The following is a 20,948-nucleotide window of genomic DNA, read 5'->3' on the forward strand; positions in this document are numbered from 1 at the left end:
TCTATCCTATACCCACGACAATTTTTAATTTTTTTTTGAAAGAGGGTCTCACTAGGTTGCTGAAAGTCTCATTACATTACTGAGGTTGTTCCTGAACCTATGATCCTCCTGTCTCAGCCTCCTAAAAGGTGTGTGTTACCATACCTGGCTCAGACCCAGATACTTCTAAAGTGACCCCCAAAAAAAGACATAAAACACAGAAGAAAAATTAAGGTCACAAAATTAGTTTAAATATAGCATTATGAACTGTAAGGGGTCTTAATTCTATCAAGTTTTCAAGTTTTTCTTAATACCTTCTAAGATGCTCTGACCCCCACTGACATGTATAAATGTAGGGAAAGAGAACTTTTACAAGCTGTGTAATAGATTTAAAAAAGAAAAAAAAAACTTTTTAAAGTGTCCTGAGACAGTGGCTGTCAATTCAAAGAAGTTGTTCAGAGTGGCCAAAGAAACTTTTCACTCTGGGGCAATAACTAAACTGCAGATATCACCTATTTGTTGTAAGCATTCTGAACTGCATCTCAGTTACTTTAAAGAGGCTCATAAAAATTCCTAAAGCACTGAGGAAGGAAAACAATATCAACCTAGGCAATTAGTCAAGTGAAAAGAGTCACTGCCACAGCCATTTCAGTTTAGAATTCTGGAACTCTGGCATGATAAAGTTGCATTTCCAAGATAAAAAGTTTTCCCAAAGCTTTTTGGGAATCATACTCAGTCTGCATGGATGCACCTCACCTTTTAATATTAAGCTACTTTTTACTTCTTTTTGTTGCCTTTGTAACCTCACCTAAGAACCTACTCTAAGAAAAGTATTTAATACTCACACGCTGTTTTTCTCTGTCAAGTTATAAGCATTAGTTTAACAAATGGCATCCTCCCTTGTATAAAACCAGCATAGGCTATAAAAGTCTTCAATAAGTAACCTTTCCAAGTGAAATAGGAAAACATAAGGAGAGTAGAAAAGGGATACATCTATGAAAATCAACTTAATAGAAAGATAGGCAGGAATGAGCAAACAATGAGAAGGAAGGTATGTGAATGAGAACTCGAGGAACTGGAAAATAAGAAGAGAAATTGATAGCTCTTCTCTGGGCAACAACACTTACAAAACTAGGTTGCCTCAGGGGGAAACTTTTTAGACTCTGATTTCACAGGCTATATGAAAAGCACTAGGGTGTTTCCCTTTCACTTAAAAAGTGCACACCCATTCTTTTTGAAGCTGCCTGAACAGTACTATGTACTCACTATACTGCCTGTTTTGAGACCCTGGCTGTGGATATGAAGTGCTTTTTAAAATCTAAAAACCATGTCATCCCTGATGTACCTGGATGGATTTCCCTCAACACATCTGAAGAATCATTTTCACCTCTCTGGGACTCCAGGCCATGTTCTGCTCTGCCTGCCAATTTCTACCATTTTAATTTCATTTGAAATATTAACGTGCTATGGCAGCAATGTAAATTCTAAGTTATTATTGTTGATTTATTAATTTAAGAATTTAAAACATTAAATACCTAGTTATGACAACAGATAACTATCAGGTAATAATTATAACTATAGAAGCTCCATAGGACATTAGTACTTGCAACAGGAAGCTGGAGAATCTTATAACAAGTCTTTAAGCCACACAGCCAAGACTACCACTAAAGAAAATGCAAATCTCCATGTGGTACAGTAGGCCGTTACTACTAATTAAGGCACACACAAGTGTTCCATACTATTTTGTTGTTTATAGAAAAAGATTCTATTACTATAACACAAGAAAGCAAGAAAAAGAACAATAGGCAAATATTTTCTGAAGAAAACTAGCCACCAATTCAAGTCTATACAACCTAGGCCTATTATCCTGGTGAATCTGCACCTGTTTATTCCCAAACACTGCTATCTAGATTATCTCTTGCAAATTTCCAGTAGTATGAGTAAGCCATGCTCAACTAACAAGGCTTCATATATTTTCTTGTAATTCAGAATGTCCTAGAAGTCATATATATGGTAGATTAAATCAGAATGTAATCAACTGATAAATAACATTTCTCAGAAATATTATTTTGTTGATTTCCAGGCATCAGTAGATGATTTTAGTTGTTGGTATTCAGACCAAAAGTCCACAGGTCCCTTTGACAGATATTCAAAAGTAAAGGGTTTTTGGTTTAGAGATTTTTTTTGTTGTTTGTTTGTTTGTTTTTTACGGTATTAGGGCTTGAACACAGGGGTATTCTACCTCCAAGATTACCCACAGCCCTATTTTTTATTCTTTATTTGAAACGAGGTCTTACTAAATTGTGAAGGGCCTCACTAAGTAGCTGAGGCTGGCTGCGAACCTGCGATCTTTCCTGTTTCAGCCTCCTAAGATTACAAGCATGTGCCAACATGCCCGGGTAAAAATTTTTACTAATATAGTGTGTGATTGTGGATATCCAGAAACAAACCATCAAAGTAAATGAATTATCATATAATTATTACTTTTAGGTGTGCAAAAATGAAATGTAGTGACCCATTTATAAAACCTAAATTAGCCAAAAGCTGGCAGTGAAAAGATACATGAAATTCTTAAAATAATAGCATTTATTCAAAACAGGGATTAGATGAGTTAGCAGGAAAAATATAGATTTGGAGCCAAGGAGACATGTTAGTTATGTCTTTCTGGCTCCAATGTGACTTTGGGCAGTTCAGTTCTCTCATTCTCAAACATCTAATCTTTTAATAAGATAATATTGGATGAATCCTGGCTATTCAGGATTAAAGGAGTATGTAAAGTTCATTGAACAAGGCTTAACATATGGTACTCAATAAATTTTAGGAAATGTTTGACTTGAGAAAAGTGTAGAATGTGTTTATAAATACTTTTTAAAGTGACAATTCAAAATTCTGGCTAAAGACTGTGCTGCATATTGGTTATTAAGTGTTCCCCAAAGTTCACATAGTAAAAGCTTGATCTCAAGGTCATGGCTATTGGAAGTATTGTAGATTTTAACAGGAGGGGACATGTGGGAGGTCACAGGTCATTGGAAGTGTCTACTAAAAAAAATCATGGATCCTCAGTCTTTTCCACTTTCTCTTTTGCTTCTTGGTTTGATGAAATGAAAGAGTTTGTTCCACCAAATGTTGCCACTATGATGTATTACTACTACAGGCCCAAAGAAATGGAGTGAATTTCTCATTGAGTGAAACCTCCAAAACTTTGAGCCAAAGTAAATTTTTCTTTTTATAAGTTAAGTATCTCAGGTATTTTGTTATAGTGATAGACACTGACTAATAGAGATGGAGTAAAGGTAATATTTTTCGCAATTCTTCTTTAAAATCAACTAAAGAGAATGAAGTGGGAGATAGGAATAATCTTTAACAAAGCAATAAAATACTATAAGCTAAAAGCACAAAATTAAGCATACTTTCCAAATACACTGAGATAAGGTAAAAAAGGGAGAATACTATGAGTTGAAACCAACCTTCTCAAACTTCAAGCAAGAAAAAATGTCTCTAAAAGTAAACCTTCATCTAGAAGGATATCAAAGGACCCACTGATTAAAGTGATGTAATTTAGGAGCATTAGAAGCAACAAAAGTGTAGGTAATATTCCTGTAAAAAAATATCGCAGTGTCACACAAAGAAATTACAGATAAAGTAGAGCCCAATAAAGAAGAAACACATGCAGATAAACCATCTTGTCTATAATCTAATCTCCTAAGACACTGCCTAAGGTGAAGGAAAGGAAGCAGAGATGACCAGATCACAACACAGATAGCCTGAGTTAAGGTGCTTCATTGTAAACCACACCAAACTTCTAATGCCAAAAACTAGGGAGAGATACAGACAACAAAATGCAAAGGGGGGAAATGAGGTTTTGCAAGACAATATGACAAAGCTGCTGACACAATGGGAGAAAGAGTTGCTAAAAGTATCTTACTTAATATTGTTTTCAGCAAATAATTATCCAATATAAAAAATGACTCATTTAATTTGAAGATAAAGCAATAGTATTGGAATCAACATTAGACCTGTATTATATACATACATAATAAAAACAGAATATTATTTTTTAAATTTTTATTGGTGCATTTTAGTCCTATATCTTAGTAGAATACAAGATGGTATAGGCATACATGCACATTATTTAAAAATAAGAAATGGGGATATATTCTAATTCTACCTGAATTTATTGAGTTCTACTGTATGCCAGGAATTTTAATTCATGTCATAACCAATTTATTTGATATACATATCTACCTTGTGGGATAAATATCAAATTCTTATTTTTAAAATGAGAAAACTTCAGGTTTAAGGTCATATAATCTATTAAATGTTGGAATCTGGATATAAACTCCAGGTCCTCTAAATTATAACTTCATAGTATAAGCTGTGCTGCAAAGTTTCTACATAAACCAAAAAAGAAATTAAATAAGCTTCTTATTCCAACAAAACAGATTTATCTGCATACTTCTTCAATTTTTTTAAAAAGTCATTAGTCTTAGAACTAATCCCCAAAGAACCCTCTGTTAACACTATTTTGCACAAAAAAGAGCCTATTTATTCTTACTCTTTACTTTCTTAATATATAGTATAGCCCAATGAGGTAGGGCATGCCTGTAATCCTAGTACTTGTGAGTCTGAGACAGGAGGATTACAGTTTCGAGACCAGTCTCAACAACTTAGTGAGGCCCTCAGCACTTAGTGACACCCTGTTTCAAAATAAAAAACAGAATCAGGCTAGTGGTGTAGTTTGGAGGTAGAATGCCCCTGGGTTCAATCTCCAGTGCCAATAAATATAATAATAAATAAATAAATAAATAAATAAATAAATAAATAAATAAATACTAAGTGAGATTAGCCACTCTCAAAACAGAAAAATGAATAGATGAATGTTTTTTCCTACGTGTGAAAGCTAGAGCAGAGACTCAAATAGAATGATGGAGGGAGGGGCTTTAGAGAAAGGAGGAGGGAGATAAGACTAAAGACTCTAACTGCTGAAAAATGCTACATATGTATACAAAATTATCAGTTCCAATTTCAAAGAAAAGTACGGAGAGTGGAAAGGAGGGAGTGGGGCATGGAGGGAAGTGCTCTGTGAGTTGTGTGCACATATTTCCATCACTATACCTCAATGTGATGTACAATGTACAAAATAAAAGTATATAAAAAGGAAATGAGACAAAGTTAACAAAATGGCTCAAAATATTGCATTTTAATACTATTGGCACTGAGCTCTAAATTCATTGCTCTAAAATTGTAAAATTTTGCTCAGTTCTGTAATAAATTTTAATCCTGGTGTCTAATGAGCAATTATATCTAGTAGCAATCTAGCTTGTTTACTAAGAAAATGTGGGGTCTGTATAGTCTCCTTAACCAAATCTCAACTACTAAATCCTACTTAGAATATGTCCACTATATCATGATTCAAAATTTCTAAATAGCATATATTCCAGAGTAAGAAAAAATGCCTTATAAAAACAAACTTAGACATACTACAAGTCCAAAATAAAATGCACCCTCAGTATCAACTTCTGGTCTCAATGATGCAATGGCAAAGTTAAGAAATATACTGAACATTTTTTGAAGCATGGTATGCCAATACTTCCAAGCACTGGGCATGTAAAGCTGAGTTATGAATTGTAAAGGTCTTAAATCTGCAAAGTGTAATCATATTTTGCAGGTGAGATATTCTGTTTATTCTACAGAGAAACATTTCAATTTAAATCAGACTTCTGGATGTTTTGGTGACTGCTGCAATAAGTATACAACAAGGAAAAGAGAAGAGAAGATTTCATCATGTTAAGCATAATACAACTATGATATGAATTTCTGATAGAAATATTTTCAAGAAAATGAAATCACTAAATTAAAATTTCATTTAATATTGATACCCTGTATCATCAGAAAAATGCTTATACACAAAATTACAGATTGGCATCTGTTTAAAACATAATACTTAGCATACTGATTATATTCATTCAGCAAAAAATCATTAAAATGTTCAACATAAATCAAAAGTATATAATATCAGTACCTGGCAATGGAAACATAATATTTAAAACTAAATGAATATATCTTTCATTTTTTGCATAATTTAGTCTGTAAGTAAAATGAAAGGTTACTATGGTGGCTGAAAAACTACCTGTGTCTTCTAAAAATTATTCAAGATAAAGAATTAATTTAAAAAAATCAATGAAAAAGACTAAAACCAAAATAAGTATGAATCTTGAGATCTTAAAAGTCATATTCTGAAGAAGTCAAAGGTGAAAACTACTTGAAAGTCATATCTTAACTCCCCTCTGTCTCTCCTTTTCAGTGGTAGTAAATGGTTGCTACATTTTTCACCTTAAGATGACGATGTTTAAAGTGAGAAAAGCTTAGTGATAGCAGTATAACCTCACTGAAAACATTAAATTTTGTCTTCAGTAGAAGAAAATTTTCTCTAAATTTTATTTTGTCTTATTAGGGTTCATGTTTGAGTATGAGAGAAGGTAATAATAAAATACTAAATACTAAAAAGAAAATTTCCATATGCTAAAGTAATTATGTCATTTGTTTAAAAAATGTCAAATGTCATTTCTAAAAAAGAAACATTTTCTTCTCACAGATAGCTTTATTTATATTTAAAAATATATCCAAAACTGGGCATGGTGGTGCATGCTTGTAAACCCAGCATTCAGGAGGCTGAGACCAGAGGATCGCTGTTCGAGGACAGCCTCATCTACTTAGTGAGGCCCTCCTCAACTTAATGAGATTCCATATCAAATTTTAAAAAGAATAAAAAATAGGGCAGTGGGTGTAGCTCGGAGGTCGAATACCCCTGGGTTCCATCCCCAGACCTGCAAATATATATACAACAAGGAAAAGGAAAATATATATACAATAAAGAAAAGGATATATATATATATATATATATATATATATATATATATATATCCCGCAAATGTGTGTGTGTATATATATATACATATATACACACACATATATATGTGTGCGTAATGAATAAAAAATCACACACAGAATGCATAGTTCCAAAGATAATTCTGATGATCAGTTTTTTAAAAACATTAATACTACATGTGTTGAGCACGTATTCTTGTTTTGCCCATCTAAACACAATCTATGGATCAAAAGCTCAGGAAAATACATAACTGAAAACTTAAAATTCACCAACTTAGTAATGATATGTCCACTATAACACATTTTCCACACTGTAAGAGATACAGTTAATAGAATAGAGCAGAAGGAGTCAGTCTAACAAAATATAAAGTTCTATTCATCTTTTGGTCTATAGATCATGTACTATAAGATACTGATACAGAAATCCTCATGGACACTATCCTGTAAAACTATCAAATGATGAATTCTTAGGCCTGGACACCACATTTTTTAATTTAAAAAAATTTTAAACAAAAGTTTTGGAGTTTTTTGTTTTTTTTTGTGGTACTGGGGTTCCTGGAAGCCCTTCTACCTCTGGGCTACACTCCCAGACCTATTTTTATATTTTTATTTAGAAACAGGGTCTCCTAAGCCAGCGCGGGCGGCTGGCTTGGAACCTGCGCGATCCTCCTGTCTCCGCCTCCCAAGCGCGGGGTTTACAAGCGTGCGCCACCACGCCCGGCAAAAGTTTTGGAGTTTAAAGTTGTTTGGTATGGTGGCACATGCTTGTAATCTCAATACTTGGGAAGCTAAGAAAGGAGGATCAATGGTTTGAGGCCAGTGCAGGATAACTTAGTGAGACCCTATTTCAAAATAAAAAATAAAGGTTGTGGTGTAGCTCAGAGATAGAATGCTCCTGGTTTCTATCTCCAGTATCACACACACACACACACACACACACACACACACACACACACACACACATGTAAAGCAGCAGATAACATTAATCTTTTACTCTTTTTATTGGTGAACTGTAATTATACATCATAATGAGGTTCAGAGTGATAGAAATATATGTGTATACTTGGTGTGTTTCCTTCCATATCCCATCCCACTCCCTCCCAATTGAGATTGGTATGGATAACTTTATATATGTACATAGCATTATTTGAATCTTTATTAAGTCTCCCTTTTCTCCGCCAACTCCTTACCCAAATTCCCTTCCACTCTTCTACTGGTCTCTCTCCTCATTTATCTGCCATCCCTTTTGTTTCCCAATTTCTCTCTAGCTTCCACCTAGGATAAGACATATAACTCTTTATTTTCTGAGACTGGATAATCTTACCTAGCATAATACTCTCCAGTTCTATACATTTATTCTGCAAATGACATAATTTTTTCTTTATGGCTGAGTAAAATTGCATTGTGTATATATACACCATAATTTCATAATCCATTCATCTGTTGACAGATACCTAAGATGATTCCATACTTTGGACTATTGTGAGTAATGCTTCTATAAACACTAATTTTCTTTAAAAGTTTTAAAGATCTGATCTTTCTTCAACTAAAAATGAAAGGGGAGCAGCAGCAAATTCACCGAGTCCACAACAGCTCCATCTGCGCACTCAACAACAGTGAGTCAAATTGTGGCCCCTAGAGGAGAAATCCCAGTACTGTACTCCCTGGGACTTGACCCAATGGGGGAGTGGCGGTGGCAGAGATATCACACCATAGGAGAACGCCCAACCTGGCACCCCCCCATGGTCAAAAGCAGCCTCGATTGACTCCCAGGATCTGAGATTCTGTGATACAACCCAGTAAAGGAGTGGTGACTTAGATACCACAGACTCGAGATACAGAGCACCTTAAGTGAAGTTGTAGTGACCCAAGGGAAGAACCCAGAGAAGGCACAAACTTCCAAAATCATGGGAAAGAGGAATAACAATGGAGCAATGAATGCCCACAACCCCACAACATCAGAACCTGATAAAACAGAAATTCAGAGATTTCTAGAAGATCAAAACAGGAAAGTAACTGTAGAAATAATAGAGGTGTTTCGAAAAGAATTCAGAGAGAGCCAAAAAGAGATAAAGGATGCAACTAATGAAGTAAAGGCCTCAATTCAAAGTTTAAACAACCGATTAGACCACATGGAGAATAGAATCTCGCTCCTAGAAGATGATCATTCATAAAATGAACGCATAGTTTCTAAATTAGAAAAAAAAAAAAGCCGACAGCAGGAATCTAACATGGAAGAAATATGGGCCCATTTTAAGAGAGCTAACCTAAGAATAATTGTAATAGAGGAAGAAAAAGAAGGTGAAACCAAAGGGATCAACAATCTCTTCAAGGAAGTAATAGAAAATTTTCCAAACGTAGAGCAAGAGGTCGATACACAGGTCCAGGAAACTTATAGAACTCCCTTTAGAGAGGATCGGAGAAGAGGATCCCCACGCCACACAATTGTCAAAATGACCAATGTGGAAGCCAAGCAGAGAATCTTAAAGGCAACAAAAACAAAGGGCCAAGGGACATTCAGAGGCAAACCAATTAGAATCACTCCAGAATTCCCAAACCAAGTCATGAGAGCCAGAAGGGCTTGGAGTAACATATTCCAAACTCTGAAAGAAAACAACACCAGCCAAACATTTCCTACCCAGCAAAACTTTCTATCAAATTAGATGGGGAAATAAAAAGCTTCCACGACAAACAGAAACTGAAGGAATTTATGTCTTCAAAATCAGTGCTAGAGAAAATACTCAAAGAGATTAACTACAAAGAAGAAATAGGTAACACACACCAGAACCAGAGAAACAAGATTCTCCATCCAACAGACAACTAAGATCAGTTATCTGTGGAGATTCATTATTTATGTTAGTCTTTTACCTATCTCTAAATTGTATTGTTTGCTTTTATTGTTGCTAATTTTTAGGATTTCTAGTTGGAATATTAATATACCTTCAGATATAGCATTTGGAAATATTTTATCCCATTCTATCAGTAACTTTTAACTCTGTTTACATTGTCTTTGGATATACAATATTTTTTTTATTTTTTAGGGAGTCTGTTTACCCTTCTGTTGCCTGTCCCATTGAAATCATATCCAAGAAATCACTACCAATTTCAATGTTGTGAGGTTTTATGACCCAGACTTTCTTCTAAAAGTTTATCATCTTAAGATTTATATTTAGGTCTTTTATCTATTTTGAGTTAATATTTGTATATAGTGTTATGTAAGGGTCCAATTTTATTCTTTTTCATGTAATTATTATTTTTCATCAATATTTAGTTAAAAGATTATTATTTCCTCCACCAAATGGTCGTGGAAACCTTGTCAAAAATAACTTGACAATATATGGAAGAATTTATCTCTAGGCTTTTATTTAACTCCAGTGGTTTATATATCTGCCTTTATAGCAGTACTACACTGTTTCAATTATTGTAGCTTTATATGGTTTGAAATCAGAAAATATACATCTTCTAGCTTTGTTCTTCTTCGAGATTGTTTTGGGTATCTAGAGTCCATATTCCATATCAGGATAGATTTTTTCTGAAAAATAAATAAATAAATGTATGATAGTTTCACCTAAAAAAGAAAAAAAAAGAAAAAAATATTCTCTGGTAAGAAAGAAAGCAAAAAGAAATATTGAAATGTTATCTTTAAGTCATCAAAAGCTTGGTATGTGAGATTATCATCGTTAATATTGGATAAATTGCTATAAAACTAGATGTCAATCACTAAGCCAAGCATGGGAAGGAGGGGTGGGGAGGGAACAGGGTAGGAATCGGGGAGGGGCTAACTGGGCGATGTGTGCATGTATGTCTACAAAAGTATTTTCTTTATACCATTATGATGTATGAATACATTGCACCAATAAAAAAAAGCATTATGTGAACAGTCAATAAAGAATTTTATAATGGAAAAAAAATAAAAAATAAAATAAATAAAAAAGAAAGGACTCAGTTCTTTTGGAATTCTGACCTATCTATACCACAAATTTTAATAGATGACTTCTAAGGCCCCTCCAACTCCAAAATAATGCATTTCCATAACTTTGGTAATATCAAAAGTCTCCAAGACACAAATTAATTCAGTTTCAAAAGTTCTTGGAACTTGGAATGCACCTTCCCATAGAAACACAGCTACCAATAGTGGCTAGAAACCTATGCCAAACTATACATATCAAGGCTGAGCACTAGGTTATAACACTCTATAAGAAAATATGCATTGAATTATATCTGGGAACTCCTAACCTTCACACTCTACCATCCTAAGAGAAAATAAGACTCCACTGGTTTTGGCAGCAGCCATTCCAAGAGCTAAGCATGAGACCTTAGCAAAGCTTCATCCATCATACCATCAACCAGAACTTTGATACCACCCCCTTTTACCTCATCGATGAAACCAAAGAAGTAAAGGTTTCTGCGAAAGCATTAAACTGAATAATGACTAGTTAGAAATTTTTTCACATAAGCCACTAGTGTGTCAATGTTTTTATAATACAATAATTTTCTATTAATGGAATTTTACCTATATGTTGAAGGGCAGTAATAATATATTTGATTGATTGATTGATTGATTGATTGATTGATTTTTGCAGTTCTAGGGGCTGAACCCAGGGCCTTTCACATGCTAGGCAAGCACTCTGCCACTGAACTAGATCCCCAACCCAGTTTTCAAATTTTGAGACACTTATATTGACTCACTGAAAATATCATCACTAGGATCTTTCTAAGATTGGATATGCTAAAAAAAACATTTTGCAAACTGGTGAAAATATCTACTAGATGATGGTATCTCTAAATTTATCTACAAAATTGATACAATTCTTTGGCAGACTAATCTTCAGGTATATCCAGAGCAGACATGGTACAATAAGGAAAGCTATAATTTATAACAACATCTCAAGAATCAAATAAGCAAAATTGATTATTCCTTCTTTGTTTCTTTTTTGAAGCCTAGTTGATGTTGTAAAAATTTGGTCTTAAGCCTGGAGTAGTGACATGCTCCTATAATTTTAATACTTGGAAGACAGAGATAGGAGAATCTCAACAACTCAGTCTCAACAACTCAGCAAGGCACTCAGCAACTTAATAAGACCCTGTTTTAAAATGAAAAATAAACAGGGATGGGAGTGTAGCTCAGAGGCACAATGCCCCTGAGTTTAAGCCCAAGTACCACACACACACACACACACACACACACACACACACAAAATTGGTCTTAATGATAACTTACATAACTTTGAATAAATGAAGAAGTTAGGAATGCCTAAAATCCAGGCATTGGTCACCATATCTTTTTAGTTATAAAAATTGCCAAACTCTCATTTAGGAAGTCATTTATCAGGCAGAAGCCTACAGTCATTCATATAACTGAGGAAAATTTCCCCTGAAAAAGGCATTATGAATCAGTCATCTGTTCATATCTTCTTTTCTCAAAATATTTGTTGTTGTTTTTTATTGCTTTTATCTAGGACCTGATTCAAGTATATTTTAATTTCTGCAACTTAAATTTGCAAGTGTTATTTTCTGTCTTGCTGGTACATTGCTGCTGTCCAGATCACCCTCACATGAGGAGACTATTATCGATTGTGAAAGCACAACAGGTGGGTCACATCAGAGGTCACATTAGCTTTGTTCACAGGCTCAGACACGAGGTTTTCATTATCCTTAATAAAACAGAAGCTAGTAATAAAAATATAACATTGAAATAACATCTCTCTTAGTACATGCAATAACGTCACAGGGTAGAACTTATATTTCCAAATTCTGCTGTTGGCAATAGTAGTATAGTTATTTTGTGGTGTTAGTTATAAAAATAATGGTATAAATCATGACTTTAGAAATTTCTACAATTGTTCAAACTGTCAAGTTAAACTGTTGACTCACAAAAGCCTCCCCAAACAAAACCTATTCTACATAGTTTAGCAAGATAATTTTTGAACACTTTAATCAATAATGAGATTAAATATTGTAATAACTCCAATTATTAACAAAACAGCAAATCAAGATGACTTCAGAATCAGTTATGCAGCTTTATTTAAATCCTGTTGATCTAAAATAGAAAAATTATTCAATTCTAAAATAGCATGAATTAAAAACATTTCTTATGTACCTTAATGTTCTGTACCATTAGAATATGAAAGTTTGTTCAACAAACAGACTTTTTTTGAAGACTATAATCAATGCAGTAAACTGTTTTCATGTTTAGCCTCAGGGATCAGTAATTGATAACTGGTGGATAATATTTACATTACTCATCGACTAACTCCACTTCTTTAAAAAATGTAGTATTTTATTTTCAGATCAAGAACAGTACACACACATACAAATTCACACACTTGGCCAAAAGAACAGTTTTTAAAAATTAAATAGAAATATTAATTGAGAAACTATTAACACGCCAGATAATCTGTATTATTAAGAAATTCTTTATTATAAATGCCATTTCTTTATCTACTAAAAAGATGCATTCATGTTTAAAAAAAAAAAAAAAAAAAAAACCTTACACTGGGCATGGTGGTGCACGCTTGTAATCCCAGCGCTTGGGAGACTGAGACAGGAGGATCGCACAGGTTGGAAGCCAGCCTCAGCTACTTAGTGAGGCTCTCAGAAACTTAGTGAGACCCTGTTTCCAAATAAATATAAAATAGGTCTGGGAGTATATCCCAGAGGTAGAAAATCCCCTGGGTTCTACCCTCAGTACCACATACACACAAAAATCATCTTGAAACTTCCTCAAAGAGCTAATTATAAAATTACAAGATGACCCAGAAATTCTCCTTCTATGTATATTTCCAAACAACCAAAATCAGGTGATCAAACAAAAACTTATACATGAAAGTTCATAGTACTACCATCCACAGTAATCCAAATGTAGAAACAACCCATTGCCGCTTACAGAACACTAGATAAACAAAACTGAAGTATAGCTATACAATAAAATATTATTCATCCATAAAATAAAGTGCTGGTTCATGTGACAAAATGGACAAGCCTAGAAAATATGCTAAGTGAAGGCAGCTAGAAATAAAGACCACACGTTTATATGATTCCATTCATATGAGACAGAAAGATAAGTTATTGCCAGGGACTGGAGGGGGGGAGTAAAGGAGATAACTATTTTTAAAATAAAGGTTTGAAGCCAGGAATGGTGGCACATCCTTGTAATTCCAGGAGGAATTACAAGTAAATCTCAGGGAGACTGATACAAAAGAATTGCAGGTTCAAAGCCAGCCTCGACAACTTAGCAAGGCCCTCTGTAACTTAGTGAGACCCTGTTTCCAAATAAAAAATAAAATCGGGCTGGGGATTTAGCTTAGAAGTAAAATGCCTCTGGATTCAATCCCTGGTGCTACACATACACACACTACCAAACCAAAAAATAAAAAATAAAAAAAATACAGGTTTAAGGCATTTTGTTGTTTTTGTTGCACCTGCCATCATTTTCAATCAGAAAATCCACTTTTATTGGGCAGTTTTTATATCTTGGCAAGGTAGAAAGTGTCAATAGAAAATGAATAATTGCAAAGATAAAATAAGGCTTGAAATTTGTAGTGGGTAATAGGTGCATCTTTTTTCTTTTTTTAATGAAGGGACATTTTCATGGCTTTTACTCCAGCTGCTTAGAGCAGAAGAAAATGATTGATCATACCTTTTCTTATTTTCTTATCCTATAAGCCTTCCCAATTGTGTTCTTTAACTTTCATACATATTAATCATTGGAGCTTTACTTGTAGTACATCTATATTTTTAAAAACTACTTACTAAATTTTCCTTTCCTTAGCAATGGCCTTTAAATTCATGGATCTACACTGTTTCTAAAACCTCTCTTTTGTTCTGTAATACTGCCTCTAAACATTTTCTTTGCCTTGAATAATAGATTTTTCAAAGTTCTAATGACTTCTGGTAGCCCACTGACAGATTACATTAGCCACCTTTGTCCCTTTTCTAGAGATTTAGTTTCTGAATACTGTAAAGCCTCTTTGACCATTCCTACATCTAAATATTTTTTAACCAAATGTGGAGGCTCCACTTTGCACTTGAAGAGTTTGTTTCCTGCCAATGATTTCAACCAGTTGGGTGGTACCCACCTGCACTTGGAATTATACCCATCTCCTTGTGGACAAATTTACCTCATTCTCTGGAGTCACGAACCTCAAATTGCATGCTGTAGTAAATTTTGATCCTTCACCCAATGCCTGACCTGAACGAGTGCAACATTTATTAAAGGAAGTCTTATAAATCTTGTTAAGCTGTTTTGTCTGAATATAGATAAGGCTATTCCCTCTTCCAGAGTTACTAGTGTTTTCATAGCATTCAGATCAAATCCTGAAGAGAAAGTACTTTTTGTCCCGCAGAAAATAAGGCCTTTCCCCTGTCCAATTTTTTAACTCAACTACTTTTCCTAATATTATAGCACCTAACACCTGAAAGGGCATTAATTTTGCCAGGACTGTTGAGAGTAAAAATGCCAATTCCACTGTCTTCCTTCTGAATGTCAATGGGTCAGCAAGCACACTGCTGAAGTCTCTTTTTCACTTCTTTCTCACAGAAGCCACAAGAAGTATTATAGAATGACACCACATTTGACGTACAGATTCTGTCCTTGCAAACAGAGATGATGTCCTCGGCAGACTTTTTGCTATTCCCACATTCTCTTCCTCTCCTCAATACCATTATTCTCACAGTTTTATTTGGAGGGTGGTGAAAATGTTCTATAATTACATAATTGTAGTCCTTGTACAACATTATAAATGTACTAAATGTCACTGAATTATATACTTTAAAATTGCAGAAATGGTGCAGAAATGATTATCACAATCACTTTTAAAAGCTTTAGAAGTACTTATTGACTTATAAATAAGCAAGAAAACATAAACCAAGACCAATAGAAAATCAATCAATAGAAAAAGACCCAGAAATGACAGAGATTATAAAATTAGCAGATAAGGATGATAAACAGCTATTAAAATGTACATAATGTGTTAAGAAGAAAAAATAGACGATATAAAAAGACACAGAGGAGTCCTAAAAAGGAAGAAAATAATATTGGAAATGAAAAACACATTGGATTGGATAAACAGTCCAATTTGAAGATGTAGCATTGAAATTATTCAAGCTGAAGCACTAGAGAAAAGGAGAAAATTAACAGTGCATTAACAAATCTTATGTATGCATTAACATACATAAGAAAAAAGAAGAAAGAAATACAACCTAAGGATCCCAAATTTGAATAAAACTATAGATTAAACTCATAGATGAACCAAGCTAAACAAAGCCTAAGCAGAGTGAATAAAAAGAAAGCATATAAAGAAGACACAAGTACATCATAATTAAATGGCTACCAAAAAGTCACAAAGAGAACATCTTAAAAGCAGGCACAAGGATAGCTAATATGTATATGACATATGTATATGTGTGTGCCATATGTATATGGCACAATAAGTACTGAGCAACAAAAATAGGAATGATAGCACACTATTTGAAAATATGCAAGCCCAAAGACCATGAATCAACATCTTTAAAATGCTAAAGATATAAAAACTGCCTACTTAGAATCCTAAACCTAGCAAAAATATCATCTAGCATGAAAACAAATTAAAACGTTTGTCAGAAAAATAAAAATTTTCAGAGAGAATTCTTCAGCAGCAAACTTAAACCACAAGAAATGTTAAAGGAAGTTATTCATATAGAAAAAAATAATACTAGATATAAATCTGGATTTAACAAAGGTATGGATAATGCTAGAAACAATAGTCATAAGGGGAACTCTAACAGGAAATTTCTCAATTTTTAAAATCTTCAAGAGATAGTGATAAACTATTGGAACCCCTCATGAAAAAAAAGAACACTGACCTAATTACTCACACTATCATACTTATAAAAATGAAGCCAAGCCGAGAGTGGTGGCGCACGCTTGTAATCCCCGCGCTTGGGAGGCAGAGACAGGAGGATCGCGCAGGTTCGAAGCCAACCGCACGCTGGCTTAGGAGACCCTGTTTCCAAATAAAAATGTAAAAATAGGTCTGGGAGTGTAGCCTGGAGGTAGAAGGGCTTCCAGGAACCCCGGTACCACCAAAAAAAAAAAAAAAAAAAAAAATGAAGCCAAAATGGAATGTAGACCTAACTATAAAATTTAAAACTCTGAAACTTCTAGAAAGAAAACAAATAAAAATCATTTTTTGGCTTAGAGTTAGATAAATATCTCTCAAAGATATATATATATATAATAAAAAATAAAAACATGGACTTCATCAAAATTAAAATTTCTAGTCTTTGAAAGACATTGTTAAAATGAAGGGACTGGAGGTATGGGGAAATCTTGGTCAAAGGATTAAAATTTCAGTTACACAAGAGGAAGAAGTTCAAGAGATCTATTTACAACATGATGACTATGGTTAAAAACAATGTATTATATATTTGAAAACTGATTTAAAGAGTAGGTTTTGTGCTCTCACCATAAATAAATGATGAGCATATGGGGTGCTTAAATGTGTTAACTAGCTTGATTTAACTATTTCACAATGTGTACATATTTCGAAAAAGAAAATTTTAAAAAGCTCATTCTGGGAGAAATATTTGCATGACATGTGTCAGCTAAAGGACTTAAATCCAAAATATATAAAGGACTCTTTTAATAATAATAAATTTTAAGATTTCCACTCTAACTTGTTAGATGGACTCTGTAATTTGGAATTGCATTTCCCTGGCTGCTAATGACGTTGAACATTTTTTCATGTATTTGTTGGCCATTTCTATTTTTTTTTTCAGTTCAAGTGCCCATTTTCAGATTGAGTTATTTTATTTTAGTGTTAAGTTTTTCAAGTTTTTTACATATTCTACATGTTAGTCTTCTATCAGAGGAGTAGTTATATGTTATCACTTTGACTATTACTATGATTTATAATTACAATGTACCAATGAAAGTATAAAAATAAATAAATAAATTTGTATATATTGCTCCAAAGAGATGCAAATGACAAACACATAAAAAATGCTCAAAACCATTAGTCACTATGAAAATACAAATTTAAATCTTATCAAGATATTATTAGTCTGATAAAATCACACACAAAAAATTGTAAACAGTGGATACCAAGTGTCAGTAATGTTACAGAGCAATGGAACTCATGAATTATTCATAAAATACCAAACATCCATTTCTAATAAAGGTAAACATATATTTATCACCCATCATAGTAATCCCATGCCCAAAAGAGAAGGAAAACATATGTCAACACAAAGACTTGTATGCAAATGTTTACAGCAGCTTTACTCAACATCTCCAAAAGTGAATACAACCTAAATGACCATCAACAGTTAATTCTAAAAAAATCTGTCACATATTCATACAATGGAATACTACACAGCAAAACAAAGAAATTACTGTTACCTATAAGATGATGATGAATCTCCAAAGCATTAGGCTAAATTTAAAAAGTTAAATATAAAATGTTATGTACTTTATGATTCCACCAATATAACATTGTGTAAATCATAAACTGATAAGGACATAAATCTGATCAGTGGTTGTCAAGAATGGGGTGCAAGAGAAAGAGGACAGAGTAACTATAGTGAAAATATTTTATATCCTGAATGTGCTGGTAGTTACATCTTATATACATTTGTAAAACTTTATAGAACTATATACTTTAAAAGGGTGAATTTTATTATGTGTAAATTACACCTTATTTTTCTTTAAAAAAAAAAAGGATAATAGTCTGCCTAAAGCAAAATAAAAACAGTGTATTGTGGGTTGACATATGTAGAATTAAAGTGGATGATGCAAGAAATCATATAGATTTTTGATTTTGGTGGTGGTACTGGGGTTCCTGGAAGCCCTTCTACCTCCAGGCTGCACTCCCAGACCTATTTTATACTTTTTTTTTTTTGGGGGGGAGCAGGGTCTCTTCAGCCAGCACGACTGGCTTCAAACCTGCGCGATCCTCCTGTCTCCACCTCCCAAGCGTGGGGATTACAGGCGTGCGCCACCACGCCCGGCTCATATCGATTTTTTTTAAAACTTGCTGGTACTTGTTTTGTGGCATAAAATATGGTCTGTTTTGAAAGAACTTCCATAGTGGTAAAGAAGAATATGAATTCAGCTGTTGTTGGATGGAATATCCTGAAATGTCTTTTAGGTCCAGTTGGCATATAGTATTCTTTAGGTGTGAAGTATCTTTACTAATCTTTTGTCTGGAAGACCAATCAAATGGTGTGAGAAATGTGTTGAAGTCTCCCAGTACTATGATATTGGAGTCTGTCTACGTCTTACTGTCAAGACGTATTTGTTTTATGTAGGTAAGTATGCCATTATTTGGGGTATAAATATTTACTATTGTTATATCATCATATTGGGTATAAATATTTACTATTGTTATATCATCATTTATTAGTAAAAAGGGATCCTCTTTGTTGCTTCTGATAAATTTTAGCTTGAATGGTAACAATAATACAAAGGACAAGAGGGAAGAAATGAAAATATACTGTTCTCATATACAGTTTGTACTTTATATAATGTTAAATAATATTATTTAAAGGTAGACTTTAAAAGATACATATTGTTAAAGATAAATATTGTAAACCTTAGAGCAATCATTAACAAAAATATAAGTAGACAATAAAATAAATAACTAGAAAATAAAAATATAAAAAATATTTTACAGGTGAAACAAATAGGGGGAAAATAGTAAGACAACAGATAAATTAAATCCAACCATAAAGGTAATTATATCAAATAAAGTATTCTAAACACTAAAGAAAAGGCAAAATTTTTCAGATTAAATTAAAACCAAGGCGCAACCATGTGCCATTTACAAGAAACGCACTTTTAAAAATAAATTCATACCAGTTGGGTGTGGTGGTGCACATTTGTAATCCCAGCACTTGGGAGGCTGAGACAGGAGGATCACACAGGTTCGAAGCCAGCCTCAGCTACTTAGTGAGGCACTCAGCAACTTAGTGAGACCCTGTTTCCAAATAAAATATAAAATAGGTCTGGGAGTATAGCCTGGAGATAGAAAAGGCCCTGGTACCCCCAGTACCACAAAAATAAATAAATAAATAAATAAATAAATAAATAGATTCATACCATGTGATACACTCTTGTTTGGCATATCGGCCATAATATTTATTAATATAAACTTGAGACAGTAACACAAAAATAATTTTAATAGAAAAAAATTATTAAAAATTAATCTAATAGAAATTTTATTCATTTCTTAGATTGACAATTGAGAGAGGTTTCTATAAATATTCTAGTTGAGTGAGGATCAGTGGTAGAGCAGGTACTTAGCTTGTATGGGGCCCTTATTCAATTTCTGGAAGAAAAATTGAACTAAATAGTCTAGTTTATTTTAAACCAAGTTTGTAGTATATATTTTTTGCACATCTATAAGACATACTTTCTATTTTGCCTATTTTGTTGAAACATGAATAATGTATTTATATACAGAGAAAAACCATTACAGCAATACCTAAAATTTTCTCTAACACCCTACACATTAGTGCATGGGGCCCCAAAATAAAGTATGGGAGGCAAATTTTCTAGACCAAAAGATTTATGTAATTTATGGAGGTCAACCTCATTTAGTATAACCATCCCAAACACATACAATCAAAATATTTATAACTCTAAGAATTAATGTAGTTTTCATGTGTTTTTTCATTCATTTTTATCTATTTACACATAAAAGTCTATTGCTCTGGTCAAATGAAAAAGTAACATTGACTGCACCAAATGAAAAAGAAAACATTGACTGCACCAACCAACTACTAGAGCAAATTAAAGCAATTTTTCTAATCTTTAGGTAACAAAATACTGGTACTCCTGACACTTCATAAAGAAACATGTATTTTATATATTGCCCAATCTTAAGACTTAAAGAAAATGGAGGTTCAGATCTCTCAGCATACCAGAAGTTTTGAGGTGTGTGTGTGTGTGTGTGTGTGTGTGTGTGTGTGTAAATTAAAAGTTCATATAACATTACTAAAAGTTATAAATGAAGACCTGAAAGGTTAGAATGAGATCTCCTGTGCCATAAACAATTAAAGCCTTTCTCTAGCCTAACACTCCTAAGTTGATTTGGTAAATA

The 20,948-nt window shown here is 33.4% G+C and overlaps 1 protein-coding gene across 1 annotated transcript in view; it reads right to left on the reverse strand.

Moving 5' to 3' along the window:
• The window catches only part of SOX6 (SRY-box transcription factor 6), a gene marked incomplete at both ends in the record, with an annotated part of 599,473 nt that overhangs the window by 527,947 nt on the left and 50,578 nt on the right, over window positions 1-20,948 (reverse strand). The gene's annotated exons all lie outside the window — the stretch shown is intronic.

The sequence above is a fragment of the Muscardinus avellanarius genome, assembly GCF_963383645.1.
Source record: "Muscardinus avellanarius genome assembly, chromosome: 1".
NCBI classification, from domain to species: Eukaryota; Metazoa; Chordata; class Mammalia; order Rodentia; family Gliridae; genus Muscardinus; species Muscardinus avellanarius.